General features: G+C 40.2%; 1 protein-coding gene across 3 annotated transcripts in view; it reads right to left on the bottom strand.

The window, feature by feature from the left end:
• SESN1 (sestrin 1) overlaps positions 1–15,875 on the bottom strand; it is a 58,740-nt gene that overhangs the window by 35,949 nt on the left and 6,916 nt on the right. The window lies entirely within an intron of this gene.

Below are 15,875 nucleotides of genomic sequence, written 5' to 3'. Positions count from 1 at the left end.
TCATTTGAATGCTTACGAGATCATCACTAATGGTGCAGAACTTAAGAATGTAACATGCAATATGGGTTAAGCTACACTAACCAGTACTAACGTAACAATGCAGGCCTTCTGAAAATCTTGATGTTAAATCTATCCACATAAGGATAATAGATGCTTATTCAAAAGAAAGTAGCAATTAAAGCATCAACAACTACAACATTTACTCAGGTTTAAATGGAAAAACAATTATTCAGGAAAACAAAAACAAGCTTAGGTTTAAAGAACTTTGTGGAAGTTTTCTTCTCTTGCCTATAATCTCTCCCTGATCCCTTTTTCTCTCCTCATTCTCCTATGGTCTCTACTTCTTCCTGAAAGCAATTACCCCACAAGTCAATATTCCTGTATTTAGTGCCCATAAAAACTTTGATCACTTGATAAAAACGTTGGTTCCTCTTTCATGAGCAAGAATTTCGCAACCTTCTGGTTCTGAGAACATCTCATTTGAACCACAACAAAAGTAGTACGTGTTTGCCACATTGTTTGTCTCCCTTGGTTAACGAGTCCTGATGTATTCAGTTATGCCAGATACTTACTCAGTTAGAACAGTCACTACAGCTGATCAAGTCTCTCATTCAGCAACAGTCTAAAGAAGTGCTGGTTTTTAAGTCAAGTTTTCTTTAACAAATAAATAAAATAATAAAAAGTGGATTCTAGACCTATTTAAATTGATTTTGATTAAAAGAGAAAAGAAAAACTACAGTTCACTGAAATACGATCAGGGATAGTTACTACATTTACAAAACCAAAACATGATTGCAATTGCATACAGAACATTACAGAAGGAACATAAAACAGCTTTAAAAGAATAACTCCTTTCTCAACAAGGTGAAGCCATTACATTATTATGAAGTCTTAAAAACAGTTTCAGCTGCAGTAAAGATGCAAACAAGTTACTTAATACACATATACCCACCCAGAAAAACATGAGGAATAGATCTAGAGAACTCACACAGGTCTCATTGTGCTCGGGAGAAAAGCCTGAACTCATTCCACTCATTTAGCTAAGTCTTGCAGCAGTTCTAAAGAGGTTAACTGTTTGCTCAAGCTTATTTGGCTATTGAACGCAAGATAAAAGATCTCTAGATCAAATGCTACAGATTGTACCTTATTTTTAGGGAATAAACAGATTGCAGAGGTGTGTTCCTACCGGGCCAATCCCAAGGCTGTGTGGCACAGAGCCGTTTCTCCTGGCCCTGTAGCAACTTTGAAGGGAAACTTGTTGGGCTGTTTGTGTCGACAGCACTGCTGATGGATGGCTGCTTCAGGGGAAGAGATCAAGCTGTGTGGTAAATCTTTCTATTTGTCCCATCTGTTTTTCTATTTTAAACATCTGCAGTGGTCAGACAGGCACCTTACATTAACTACACATGAATTGCACAAGAGAAAACATTTATGTAAGTGAAAACATGGCTTAGATTCATCTTTCTATTCTTAAACTGAATATGGGAACTTCTGCAAGCAGTTATGGAAGTTTACTATTGTTTTCTGTTTACCTTTAGGGAAGCAATGATCTGGCCAACATGATTTTGCAGCTATGAGGTGGTCACTGCTGCAGTCATAGCAGGTTTCCAGATGATGGCATTCTCCACCCTTCTTGCTGCTGCTAGTCACACTTTGCAATGCAGCTTGTAAGACGGCAGAAGTAACAGGCAAACAGAGCATGTTTATTGAGAGATACCCTTCAAATATACAAAGGCACACCACAAACCTTACTTAGCCCTGAAGCGAAGGACTTGGGGGTTCTGGTGAATAGAAAGCTGGACATGAGCCAGCACTGTGTGCGTACAGCCCAGAAGGCCAGCTGTGTCCTAAGCTGCATCAAAAGAGGGATGGCCAGCAGGGTGAGGGATGTGATTGTTCCCTTTTCCCTGAGACCCCACCTACAGTATTGCATCCAGGCCTGGGGCCCTCAGCACAAGAAACGCATAGGGCTGTTGAATTGGGTCCAGAGGACTGTGAAGATGATCAGAGGGCTGGAGCACCTCTCCTACAAAGAAAGGCTGAGGGAGCTGGGCTTGTTCAGTCTGGGGAAGAGAAGGCTCCAGAAGGCCCCACTGCAGTCCTCCAGTACTTAAAAGGGAGCTTATAAACAGCAGAGAGACTTTTTTTATACAGTCAGTGATAGGACAAGCTGGGGGGAATGGCTTAAAACTAAAACAAGGGAGATTAGGTTAGAAGGCAGGAGGAAATTCTTTAACTCAGAGGACAGTGAAGCTCTGGCACAGAGATTGCTTTACCCATTCAAAGGTTTCAAGGCCAGGTGGAAATGGGGCCCTGGGCAGCCTGATCTGATGGGTGGCAGCAGAGTTGGATGGCCCTTAAGGCTGGTTCCAAGCTAAGCCAATCTATGATCCTTTTCGTCTTGCAATTGCGCTGAGGTTGTGCTAGCATAAGATATAAGGTATGCCCACTCAGCTGCTTTGCTCCAAAGGTCACCATTTCAAAGGACTGCTTTACAAATACAGATCATTACCTAAGCTGAGGATGCTGGCAAATACACTGAGACAAGCAGAAGTTTTTCTTGGAAATAAAAACAAAGTTAATTAAGTTCAGCCCAGGCTTTCAGGTCAGATCCCACTTTGGTCAAATCCTGCTTTCCTGTACACTTCCAGTATGCTACTTTCTGTATACCGTGGAGTTCTGTTAAATAGCATCCTTACTTCCTAAAGCTAGCTACATTGCTATGGCAAGTGAGAAAAGCTCAACATGTTAAAAGATGAGCTCATCACCACCCTAAAAAAAATAAAATAATAATAATTTAAAAAAATAGTTTTAGGATTCTAAGAAAATAAAAAGCAGGCAAATGTGGATGCAAAGGCTATAACAAAAAGTTACTTCCAAGTCCTATTATTTGTTCTCTTTTCCTCTCCTCCAACTTAATTTTCCTTTGAAAGTCTAGTATGTTTGAGCTACTTCTGAATTACAGCAAATTCAAAGTTTATATTGAAATGAAACAGCAATGAAGTGAAATGAAAACGCAAATAGCAGCACTGCAGGTTGCCTGTTCATGGTTTTAAAAGAGATTATTACACCTCTCAGGCATTACAATTTCCACTGCGTTCTATCTATATTTAATTTTCTTCACATGCATCTGTCACACTGTAGAAGCTTTCTGAAGTGTAAAAAAGGTTAACTGGAAATACTGCTCCTTCAAATAACAATATCCTCAAAACTTTATCCTAGCAGTTCTTCCACATAACATAGCACTTATCAATAATAAGAGTAATTTCCATTTTACGTGTAAGCAAACTGAGATGGGGCACTAACTCATCTGCCCCCTACCCGATCCCAGAGCTTCTTTGTCTGCTTCAATATCGCTAAAGAAGGTGCATTTTAGATAGAAACACCAGAGGAGGATTTCCTCATAAGGAGTCCTCAGAAGTCAAAGAAAACACTCACTTGTCAGCTCCTTGAAAGATCAAAGCCTTATTATATTTCCCTCCACTCCATAAGACCAACCAGTATTGAAAGAATCTTTCAATGGAAGGACACAAGAAGTTGGCAAAAGCTTCAGAAGTTAAGATACAATCTTAGAAGTCATCCACAGTAGCTTTTATTGGCAGAATTTGAAGCTGACAAGTTCATAGTTCTACTGTAAAACTTTTCCACTATGACAATTCAACAACAGAATAAATGACCACATCTCAGTATTAATCTCCCACAGACAAATCAAAAGTTACTTACAAATTGTCACTGCCCAGAGCATAAAAGATTTTCCTTCATTTGTGATTTCAGACAGCTAGATGTTGTTTACCTTATTTCCTCACCTCCTCTGTTACTCTGCCATGCGTCAGAAGCACGCATTGCTGCAGACCTGCATGATGCAAGTATGTGCAATCAAAAAGGACAGGTTCTGATACAGGCCCAGCACAGAGCACACCTCAGAGATGCACCAAGTGACACACGTCCTGTCTGTGCAGTCCAGAAATCAACAGCTTCATGCTGTAAGCTCCAGTGGAACTAAGCATAGGTTCTGCATATACAGAACAAATAGCACTACCATTAAGATGATGGCAGAAGTTGTAAGCACACAAAAGTCATGAGAACACTGAAGAACATAATGAGAAGCTTGGGAAGGGGAAGACTAAAAGTTCAGTTCAAGATCTGCCAGTTGTTAGGCACTAAGTGTAAACATGAAATTGGTGTATGCAGAGTTCAGACCGAACAATAGGCAAATCAGACACCAGGAGATATACATTAGGTTACAGGGGAAACATTGCTGCAGAATAAGTGCTTAGAAGGCCATAAGACATATTACAAGCTTAGTTAACATGGACAGAATTTACACAAGGTCACAACCATTAAAAGAAAACCCAACACAGAACTGTTTTTAGCCAAGCACAGAGACATTTACTGAATAGTTGTTAACATTCACATTCCTTTCATTTCCAGATTCTACCAAGCTAAACCTTATAGGTTCCAATCTTCACTCATACCTGGCTATTGAGATGTGAAATGACTGATTGCTAACTGCCAAGTACTCTTTTGTCTTAGCAAGATTATTTTTATATACACACTACTTCATTCCAATAGGATAGTGTTATCTTGCAGCTGGCATGAAATTGGTGTGAGTGATACATTTCATTGCTTGGTTATCACAACAAACCAGCACAGAGTGAACTCCCCATCATTTGGTAATCAGACTATTAAGAATCTAAAACAAGTAAAGAAAACCTGTCCTACCAAAACCTGCACATTCCACAGAATACCCTTCATGGAAAAGAACACCCAACAACCAGATAAAGATGGATACATTTCAAGGAACATTTACAATATTACTATTAGTTATGCTTTCCCCCCCTATACTTTTCCTTACTGCTCCATATAAACACCAATGAAGCTCTAAATTGAAAAATACTGCTTATTTTTGAGCATGAGCTCAAGAAAAAAAAAAAAAAAGTAAAAAAGAAAAAGCACACTGGTGAAAGAGATGATTCTTAACAAGTTTACAGAAAAATCTTCTTAACTTCCCAAGTTACTGTGTTGATCCCCCTTAGCCAACATAGGCCTCTTTTCCACTCCAGAAATGGCAAACAGACTTCATCTTGCTTCAGCTCTATCTTCACTGGTCACAGCAAGGAGCATACATTACATCCCTGCTCTCTTCTGAGAACAGCTGGACAGGGCCCTGCCCAGTTCCAAAGTGATATGAAGAAATTCACATACCTCAGTCCTTCCACAGGCTGGATCTTGAGCTAGAGGTGCAACTGTTAGACTACCATTAACTCAAAACATATTCTTCTGCCTCGAGATTGTTACTCCATGGAAGTCTATTGCCAGACTTATGCATACATCCTCTCCTTCAGTTTGTAACTTCATATTTTTAAAAAAGCTAAAGCTCATAAATTAGTCACTCCTTTCCCATTCAGCTGGGTCCAGCAAGTCCAAAGGGCCTGGGAAATGTACCATTGTGGGCCTAAGATATTCAAGTCAACATGGCATGGATTCATTTAAAAAAACATACAAAATCTAGGATAAAGAGATTCCCAGATTTCCAGCATAGAGAAATCAAACACTAGCTGTGGTTCATTGCACAAGCACAATCTTGCTACACACTTTACACAAACTACTGCTTCCCCTGGTTCCACAGATTCATTACAACAATTCACAATAAGGAAATGAACAGTCTGACCCTCATTTCAAAGAGGCTGATAATTTCACCTTACAGGAAAACTACCTTCTTTGTTTTTCTATGTTTTTGTTGCTCATTTCTTCATTTGCTATTTTGTTATTAAAACTTCAAAAAAAGGAGGAAAAGAATTACTCCAAAGGAAGTCTAATAGCCTAACCGCAGGTCAAACTTCATTTTAATACCAGCTATTAAAAAACAACAACAAAAATTAATAACAAACAATTCTGAAATATTCACATAATTTTGAAGTCCAAGATTTAGATGATCATTGTGGACCCTTTCAAGCCAGGCCATTCCACGATTCTATAATTTTTAACTCTAGGCTTCTGACATTCATAAAAGTTTGTACAATCAGCACACACTAAACACGCACCCCAGGAATCGTGTAGCTAATTCATGTCACTTAGAGGATGTGGGGGAAACTTAGTCTGGTCTCGTGGGAAAATTGGGAAAGAATGACCAGCGTCTGCCATCTTCTTTAATCTTGTGCCAAGAAATTAAACCAATAGTTGTCTGCAGCATCACTTTATGTTTAGCGTTTTCTAGGTTTCCTTCCTTCCAAAATCTTTTGAGAAAAATATTTGAAAATGATGGAATATATGCCTTAGCATGCAGGTGTGCTTTAACACATAATATGCATTAATAAGACCTCTTATCAGAATAAGCTCACACAACTGCAAACAGTCAATTCACCGCAGCCCTGTGAGTTAAATCTTGTCAATTCAGCCACAGGAACTGGCAGGATATTCCCCCTTTAACACATTTTACACAGCAAATTAGAAAAGTCAGCTTTACAGATGAGCTACTCAGAACTTCATTAAAATCGTGTAGTTTAGTTCACATGCACTCAAGCAAAGAACCTGTAACTCAGAAAGCCTGAGTAGGAAGGGAAGTGTTGCAACATACCCCGTGAGATCTGTCTCAGAGAAAGACTTGGTTGCTCTTCAGGTTCCAGATTTTCACTGAACTTTTGACAGAACCTCTGGTTCCGTGCTACTTGCAGCTATCCACTGTAAACAAGACTCAACTGCACACAGATCTATGTTTGAATGAAATTCTATTAAACAGAGTTGAAGCACCATGTCACTAAAGAGGCATGTATTTCAATTCCTATTGTTCGATATAATTAGAGGGGTGAGGAAACAAGGAGGCCTCTGCACATTTATTATATGCTATTATGTCATCTAGTTGCATGTTTGCTAGAGGCTTACTTCATTTGGCCTGAATATAAACTTGGAAGAACTTCAGGTTCTTTTAATGGTAATGATCTAGTTCACATATAGAACAGTCAAGCAAAAAAAAGCTTGGCATTGCTAAACTTAAACAGCAACAAGAATACACTTTTCAAGAAGAATTTAAACTTTACCCTGCATTAAACTCCCTCCATTGTACAGCACTTGCTGACGTGGTTTTGCTCTTCCTCCAGATCTCCATGCTGGTTCTGCACCTTCACTTCAGTCACTTAGCTGTGTTAGTGCAGGTTACATATTGACATTTTGTTGCACCTGGGTTTCAAAAACAAGTTGAAAGTCCACTAAGGAGGAAGTATTTCCCTTCCAAGTGCTAAACTGTACAACAGTCATATACAAACAACACTGAAATGCTGAAGTACTGTTCTTTGCTAGATCAGAACATGTTCCTCTATAAAGATAAAGAGAGAAAACTCAAAGGAAAGGATTCAAGATTCTGGTTCAAACCTCCACTAAGACCTTCCACAGCCAGTCTAGTGTAAAAGAACAATGAATCTACAGTGCCCTCAAGTGTGAGGGAATGTGAAGTGGAAGAAGGACAGAAATACTTTAGGAAGAGAAAAGCTCTTGAGTCTTTGGAAATAACCTTAACTGATGAAAAAATGTATTTCTTTAACAAAAAGCCCAACCCACCCAACTGCACCTGTCCTTATAGACTGTCCCAAGCAAATGACAAATCTTCATTTTCAACTCTTTTTTTTTCAAATGCTTGCGCACTGGAAGTTTCGTGTACACTCTCAGCATAGCAACAAAATAGAAGTAGGTATCTGATGCAGAAGCCTTAAACAGTAATTAAAAGAAGAAGGAGTATCTTAGTAGAGAAGGAAATTTTATACTGCAGAGACAAGTCCAATGCCACTCTAGACAACAACACTCTTAGTGCCTGGACCACATAGCACTTTGCTCTATCACTAAGGAATACATGAACATTGACTAAGGTGCATTACCCTCACTAGTATTCACAAAAGCCTGTAAATCAAGCTCAAAGTCTTAGCCACCATAGAGCACTGAAGAGAGGTGTGCACCTTCAGTCTCATCTCTCATAGTGATGGGGCTTTCTGCCCACCACCTGCATCTATTCAGAAGCCCAGAGACTGGTTCATTCACCTCAGCAGTCAGGTCATTACATTGCTTAAGCAAGACAAGCCAAGTTCAAGTAATTAAGCAGCCCAAAGTGATTTCAGCTTCTCCTCCCTAAAACACAAAGTTCAGCTGCTTAATGATAGCAACACTGTCAGCACTTTCTACTGCACTAGGTCTGTTTTACATGCAATTCTTAAGCTGTTCAGTGGCCCAAAAATGAGAGCAAAAGCCAGTACAACTCACTCACCCTGGGAGCCCAGGCATGTACAAGGCAGGACTTGGAATCACCTCAGGCAGGAAAGGTACTGAACCTCGAGTCCTCCCTCTTCGAGAACACTCTCACCACTAAACTGTTTTTTGGCAGTGGGAGAAGTAGCTGCTTTGTTTTGTGCAAAGCCCATCTGATAGGCTTGCTATAAACATGCTGCAGGAACACAGTGTTCCCTGAGCTCCGAGAGGAGATAGAGAGGAAACCATTTAATCTATGGATCCAGGGCGAGTTTGAGCACAAGCGTGAAACCATTGCCCCTTTTCAAAGCTGAAACACACATGGGTGAATGGCTGCTGAGGTTCTGCCTATGTGCTTGCTGACTTTACCTGAAGGTCAAGAAAGACCATGAGTTTTGAAGAACTCAGGGCACGAGCATAAACCTTCAAGAACTCAGCTCCTGTCTTTGGGCTGCAGAGTTCTCTTCCAGTGACTTAATAAACAACAGGACTTTTGTCCTGTATGATGAGAATTCAACAAAACAGAAAGTTTCCCATGTTGCTGACCACAAGTGCCACAAACCTTAAGACTTCTGACTCCATTTTTCAAAAGAAACTATGCTATAAACCCACCAATTTGGAAAAAGCAAAGCACTCTGGTATTTCCTTGCATCAGAACTAAGTCTCCCTCGATTATTCCAACTTTCAGCCCATGTAATAAAGGAACTGAAACAGTTGGAGGAGTATTTTAAGTGGCAACTACAAGCTCCAACACTTTTTCCTTCTTTATTTAGAAATAACAGCTAGGGTATGATGCATTAGTGCCCAGTAGTAACACCCAGGGGACACATGGTCTGGTAGGTCACAGCCATAGCTGGGACTCAGCTTCATATAGCACCACTCCAGCTGGAAGAACATTTGTCATCAAGTCACGTGGCAGGAGGGAAGCCAAAATACTGCACAGAAGCCAGGAAGCATCACCTTTTGCAGGGTCACTTGGAGCACATCTGAGCAAGACCTATGTAATGGAACAGCCACAGAACAAAATCTAGCTCTTTCTCCCACCAAGGGCAACAAACTTCTCTCTTCCACTATCTTACCTTACAATTCTAGAAGATCTACAGCATTTCAGTAGAGTTTTCTAAAACTCAGCCTGGACAATGCAGAAGTAGTTTTGCTCTGCTTGCAAGAGATTAAAAAAAGAACAGCAAACACTAGCATGCAACACATGATTTTACAGATAACATAGTTCAGCAGTTTTAATGTGAGCTAAGAAGCCTCAGAATGTTAAACATCTGCCTTATCACCCACAAACTAAAGTTTACTTACTGTTTAGTGATTTCCCAACTCAGAAAATTTTAGCTGCATATCTTCAATTGAAATTCTTCATTGTTAAGATCCTAATGTATGCTAGGAGTCTATCTTTTTTTCCCCCCCGGTACCTCCACTATTATTTTCTGCTTACATTAGTAAGAGTCTACTACTCCATGTCCGGCAACAGAACATGCTGTCATACCTTCCAAGAAGGCTGATTTTCCTGATCCCAACTGTTTCAGCCATGAAAACATCCCTGTAGTTGGGCAGAGGGATTATTATTTTGGAGGTGTGGAATTTGTTTGTTTAAATATGAAGGAAAGCAGTGAGTGTTCATAACTATAAGATATGAAGTGCTACAACCACCTGGTTCACCTGCTATCACATTTTTATTCATGCATTCTATTCTTATACCTCACAAAGGTATCACTCGTCATTGCTTTCATAGCTAAGTAGAGAAATCAGTCACTATCATATAATTAGGGTACTACGGTTAGGCTGTGTTTGGACTTGATGATCTTCAAGGTCTTTCCCAACCTGGGTAATTCTAGGATTCTGATTCTCAAAAACTTTAGAAATAGCACAACAAAATAAGTCAGGGACAGAAGTTTCATTTTTCAAGAGCTTTATAATAACAGGCCTCAATTCACAGTGATGCTGTTTCAAGCAATCAAAAACTAGAAATGAGACATGAAGACTCCCCCAAGTGTTCCTCCAAATTCATTACATCTATCTGCAGCAAGTACCTCAGCTTAAATTCATGTAGATTAGCTAAAAGTTAAAACACAATACACGTAAGAAACAAAAGAATACAGATACCATTCAAAGAAAATGGCCTGTCCCAGTACAGATAGGAATCTGAGCAACTACTGTCCCAGTCTCCAAGAAGAGTGACAAAGCTGAGCAGTAACAGGCTGTTCATCTTAAGGCACCTACCTGCTATGAAATCATGTGTGTGTGGTATCCTGATGAAAAGCACACAATTTAGCAAGAGTTTGCTTAAACTAATTTAAATGTAAGCGCTGCCTTGGGTTTATCTCCTTGCTGCTATGGCAACTGGCACACCTGGCAGCTCCTGGTCAGTGAACTAATTTGGTCCTGCAAATACTGCAGCAGCATTCATATGACAATGTATTAACCTCCTGGGCTCTGCTAAAAGGTACGACACCATAGAGATAGGGATACTATGCTTCCAGGCTCAATGCAGCACAACCCCAAACTCTTTCCTTTACCACAACTTGACCCTTTGAACAGATTGTAACCTTCTGTAAACAGTTCCCATTGCAAATGTGACCAAGGTGGCCAAAGTACTGCTGCTATGACAACAAATATTCCAGTTCCAAATGAAAATCTTCAGGAAAACAAAACATAGAGAGTTGTGTACAACAGTCCTCCAATTAAACATTTCTTACATGCTTACTCCCGTAGCACAACAACTATATATATAAAATCCCTGTAGCTAAGCTTTAAAGAAGCTATATAAGCCAGTCCTGGTTTTCTGAAGTTATAAATAATTAAGTGTTCTAAAAACAGCCACACGTTATTCACATACTGAACATTATGATTGGCAAAATAATTTTATCACATGTCAGACCTAACCAAAACCTTTTTTAAGCTCACCTCATTAATCTTAAAACTATTACAACTGCTTGGTTGGGTAAAATCCACAGTCCCACTTCAGAAGGTCTTAGAAAGTCCTTCACAACTTAGGCTTCACTATAAGGCACTTCTGCACTGAGGGAAATCTATTTTGCAACAGCTGAACAGCAGGTATTCTCCTCTAACCCAAGGAAGTACTAAGGCCTCGGATGCTTATTTCACCATCTGACATCCTGTCAACAAATGAGACCTTCCCAACTGAGTTAGGTCTCTTATGTGAAATGAGGAAGACCAGGTTTTAAATTCCTGTTCAGTCCAGATCCTACTCAGGCTTAAAATGAGATACTCACTCATGCAAGGCAAACGTTCTAAAAAGATAATCACTGTTTAGGAGAAAAATATGCAACTCCTACTGCTTGAGATCTCCTCTGTCTATTCAACTGCCTGCTGCAGTCACTGATCTGAGATAGGCAAAAAGCACAGTGAAGGTCACCCCGGCAGATGACCAGTGGCATCTGACCCATTTCATTCAAGAAGTCTTGCTGATGACTTCTGCATGCAAAGAGGAAATAAGAGATGGAAAGTATTACTGCTGCAGAACGTCCACAAGCAGGTCAGACTTCATTACACAAGACAGAGCCAGATGAGCTATATTAACAAAGAATGACCTGAGGTAAGTCTGTCACAAAGATATATCTTTAGCACAAGGTGGTAGACAACCACTGAGAGAAATTGCTTTGATTCTCCCATGCCAGGATCTTCAGTTAAAGGCAGACATACCACAAATGCAGTTTATGACTGCCAACTGAGACAGGTACTGAAAGCAGGTACTGAAAAGTCATCTGTCAGAGATGCTTCAATGGACTTGCAGCATTACCCTGGTTTATCAAGAAAACGTAAGCAGAATAATGGAATCACCAAGGTTGAAGAAGACCTCCAAGACCATCTACCTACCACCAATATTTCCCCACTAAACCATGTCCCTCAGTACACTTAAACATTCCCTGAACACCTCCAGGGACAGTGACTCCACCACCTCCCCGGGCAGTCCTTCCAATATCTCACTGCTCTTTCTGAGAAGAAATTTTTTCTAATATTTGACCTGAAGCTGCCCTGGCACAATTTGAGGCCACTCCCTCTAGTTCTATCAAAGTACTGATGCATTTAGTCCAGTCAGCTCCCAATAGAAAGGTTTCCAAACAATCCCCAGGCAGCACACCAGTATCCAACCTTGATAGCATTCTTATTTATTTAAGCTACACTAACTGAAGGACATATGCCACTGCTGCTCTATTGGGAGGTAAATCAATATCAAACATTAAAGTCCAAGAATCTTTCCTTCTTGACTGAAGACACTAACTGGAAATGAATTCTGTCCTTGTTTCATACACAGCTTATTTCTGAAGACACAGAACCTATATCCAGGAGGGGAGTAAACTCTTCGAAAGGTCTGATAATACCAGGACAAGGAGAAATGGATTCAAGTTGAAAGAGGGTAGATTTAGGTTGGATGTCAGGGGGAAGTTCTTTACTAGGAGAGTGGTGAGGTCCTGGAACAGGCTGCCCAGGGAGGTTGTGGATGCCCCGTCCTTGGAGGTGTTCAAGGCCAGGTTGGACAGGGCCCTGGGCAACCTGATCTAGTAAAGGCGTATGTTTGGTGGCCCTGCCAGGCAGGGGGGCTTGGAACTTCATGATCCTCGAGGTCCCTTCCAACCAAAGTCATTCTATGATTCTATGAACTCCATGTGATCTGTTATTAACTGATAACTTGACATGTTTTTATGCATGTACATGAAGATCTCTAACATTTCTTACTGCTAGGAACTGATTTTGAGCCTCATGGCTGCCCTACTCAAGAAGATTTGGTATTGGGAATTGCATTGCTCTAGAAACATACAAAACTGTCACAAACTTTGCATCGCTGGTTCCTCTAACACAGACCTCTGGCTCAGTGACACACCTTTGCTTCATCTATACTTCCATGTCAGACACCATTTTGTCAGACTTCCCCTCTGCTGTCACACAGCAAAATATTGGTGGGAAGGTTCAGTCTCTACCACCATACCACCAACACCTGCTTTTAATACATAATAAAACAGGAAGCAGTATTTTCAGAGCAGCATTGAAAGCATCTCAATCGTGCCCTGATAAGGACTTATCTTTATAGCATGATGAGCTTCAGGAAACATTAAGCGCACAGCAACTGTTAAGTGTTTACTGTTTAACAGTACCAGACATAATTCTGCACTCAATTGAGAAAAGAAGTTTGGGAAAAAGCTTTTTCCTCTCCTCCATCTTTCTTCTACATGGAAATCAATGCAAATCTAAATTAGAACTAAAATTTAAACAAATGTAAGATCCAAACAAGCAGCTAATCTGAGTGGAATGTGCTGTTGGCAAATGGGCTGCGTTTTGCTGCTAGACAATTTGTTGCACCAGAACACCAGAAACAGCAGAGACTCAGCAACACGCTGCAATGGAAAAATCTTTTGGAAAAGAGGTTCCCCTTCTTCAAAACAAAAAAAAAAAAAAGAAAAAAAGAATAATATAAAAGGGTAGACGAGATGCTTTGGAGCTTTCAGTAAGTTTCCATTCTCAGGTTTGCTCCTGCTTCAAACAAATACATTATTTTGTGTTTACGCTCCAGGAGTTATAGAATCCTCTACTAAAACACTCATTTGAGAAGGAAAACTGTTTAAAAACAATCCAACAGCAAGCAAGAACATCCAAGGGAGGAAAATTACACAAAGACATTATAATACCTTGAGTCTCAAACTTAGAATCACAGAATTGTAGGGGTAGGAAGGGACGTCTAGAGATCATCAAGTCCAACCCCCCTGCCAAAGCAGGCTCCCTACACCACGTCACACAGGTAGGCGTCCAGGCGGGTCTTGAATATCTCCAGAGAAGGAGACTCCACCACCTCCCTGGGCAGCCTGTTCCAGTGCTCCGTCACCCTCACTGTAAAGAAGTTCTTGTGCACATTCGTGTGGAACTTCCTATGCTGTAGTTTCATCCCATTACCCCTAGTCCTGTCCCCACGCACTACTGGAAAGAGACCAGCCTCACCACTATGGCCCCCACACCTCAGGATGTGCAAAACCACGAGAAAATCTTACTGTTGACTCTAGAAAGGATTTTAAAAGTAAGGAATAGCTACAGTTTCTAATAGATTTCCAGTGAATATTTGAAGAACAACCACCAGCATGCTTCCAGAAACACCATGCTTTCCTTTCATACGGTGCATACACTGAAAACAAGCCCTCAGAGATGCACAAAAGGAAGAACTTATATCAGATTACAAGACATAATTAGCAGTATGCACTGTCTCTATTTTTAAAAATAATACCAGCCCAATGTACTTTGGGGTAATAGGCAGGCACTAGTAAATAGCACTGGGTGTTTTCCACTCAAAGCAACTTGAAAGAACACATTCGGTTCCTACAGAAAACCAGAGTACTGAAAATGGTTACTTGCTTTCTCTGCTTCAATAGAAGTAAACTGGTTCACCTTCCCAGCCCAGCTTCTGGCAGGGATATTGTCCAAGCTTTCCAGAAGAACATACAAAGAATAATAATAAAAAAAATAAAGTCAAAGTTGTCGGAAAAAATCAAGTGGTAAACAACAAAAACCACCACTTAACTTTTTGGATTTCATTCATGTATGTAGGTCCAAGAAGATCTGAAAATCTGAGTTGATTTCTGGAGGGAGCTCTATGTCTTCTATTTTTTCTTTTCATCCTTAAACTGTAAACAGCTTACTGGAACATGTGCGACAGCAAATCATATTTTGGGAAGTTTCAACACTCGGTGTCCACAGGAAAATATACTCAAGCCTTCAGAACTATTTTCTGACCCACAATGGTATATTCAGTACTTTTCCACGTGTTTATTTTAAAAAGGTGAAATCCTGACTCGAAACAGAGACAAGAGCCAGAACAGTAACCATTTCTCCAGTGCTCAGTTTGCGGCAGTGACACCACACAACTTTCTTTAAAACAAAACTGCAAAAATCAGAGTAAAGGTACAAAGGATCACGGTTGTCCATACAATTGCACAAGGATGTGAAAAGTAACTGAAGGCCTGAGCTGACATTAGAATACATCAGCATAGGCTGGAAAAGATTAGACTCCTAAGTGGAGTTCACTGACCATGGGAGTGTTCAAGAAACGTTTGGATGTTGTGTTGAGGGATATGATTTAGCTGGGAAGTATTGGTGATGGTTGGACTGGATGATCTTCTAGGTCTTTTCCAACCTTGATAATTCTGTGATTCTGTGGAGACAAAGGCACAGGCAACTTCTGCAATAACATCTAGAGAGATAAGCAGAAGCAAAAAAGAAGTCTAAAGCACAACTAAACACCTGCTAGAGCAGAAGAGGAGATGCTCTTACTTAGAAAATGCATTCAAGATCAATTATTCCTGGTTCTGCAGATCTCTACACACACAAAAATGTAGGAAACAACACTTCCCCCCACCCCTTTTTTTGCATAAGCAACAAATGCTCTCCCTTACTTTACTACTGAGGTTGATTACCTCAGTAGAAAATAAAGATGAAGCAGTGTTTGTGTTCAGTTTCTCCAGTTTAAAGCATTTCAGTTCATTCAGAAAATAAAAACCCACCGAGCCAGCATTAAATAACTGCTTCACTCCGTATTTCTTATGAAAACTTCCACTTTGATGTACTGAAAATCAGAATCTCATAAACCTGTAAGTTTGTAGATTGAGTTATCCCAAACAATTATAAGAAAA

The sequence above is a fragment of the Coturnix japonica genome, chromosome 3, assembly GCF_001577835.2.
Source record: "Coturnix japonica isolate 7356 chromosome 3, Coturnix japonica 2.1, whole genome shotgun sequence".
Taxonomy (NCBI): Eukaryota; Metazoa; Chordata; class Aves; order Galliformes; family Phasianidae; genus Coturnix; species Coturnix japonica.
This window is presented reverse-complemented; position numbering and strand designations above follow the sequence as displayed.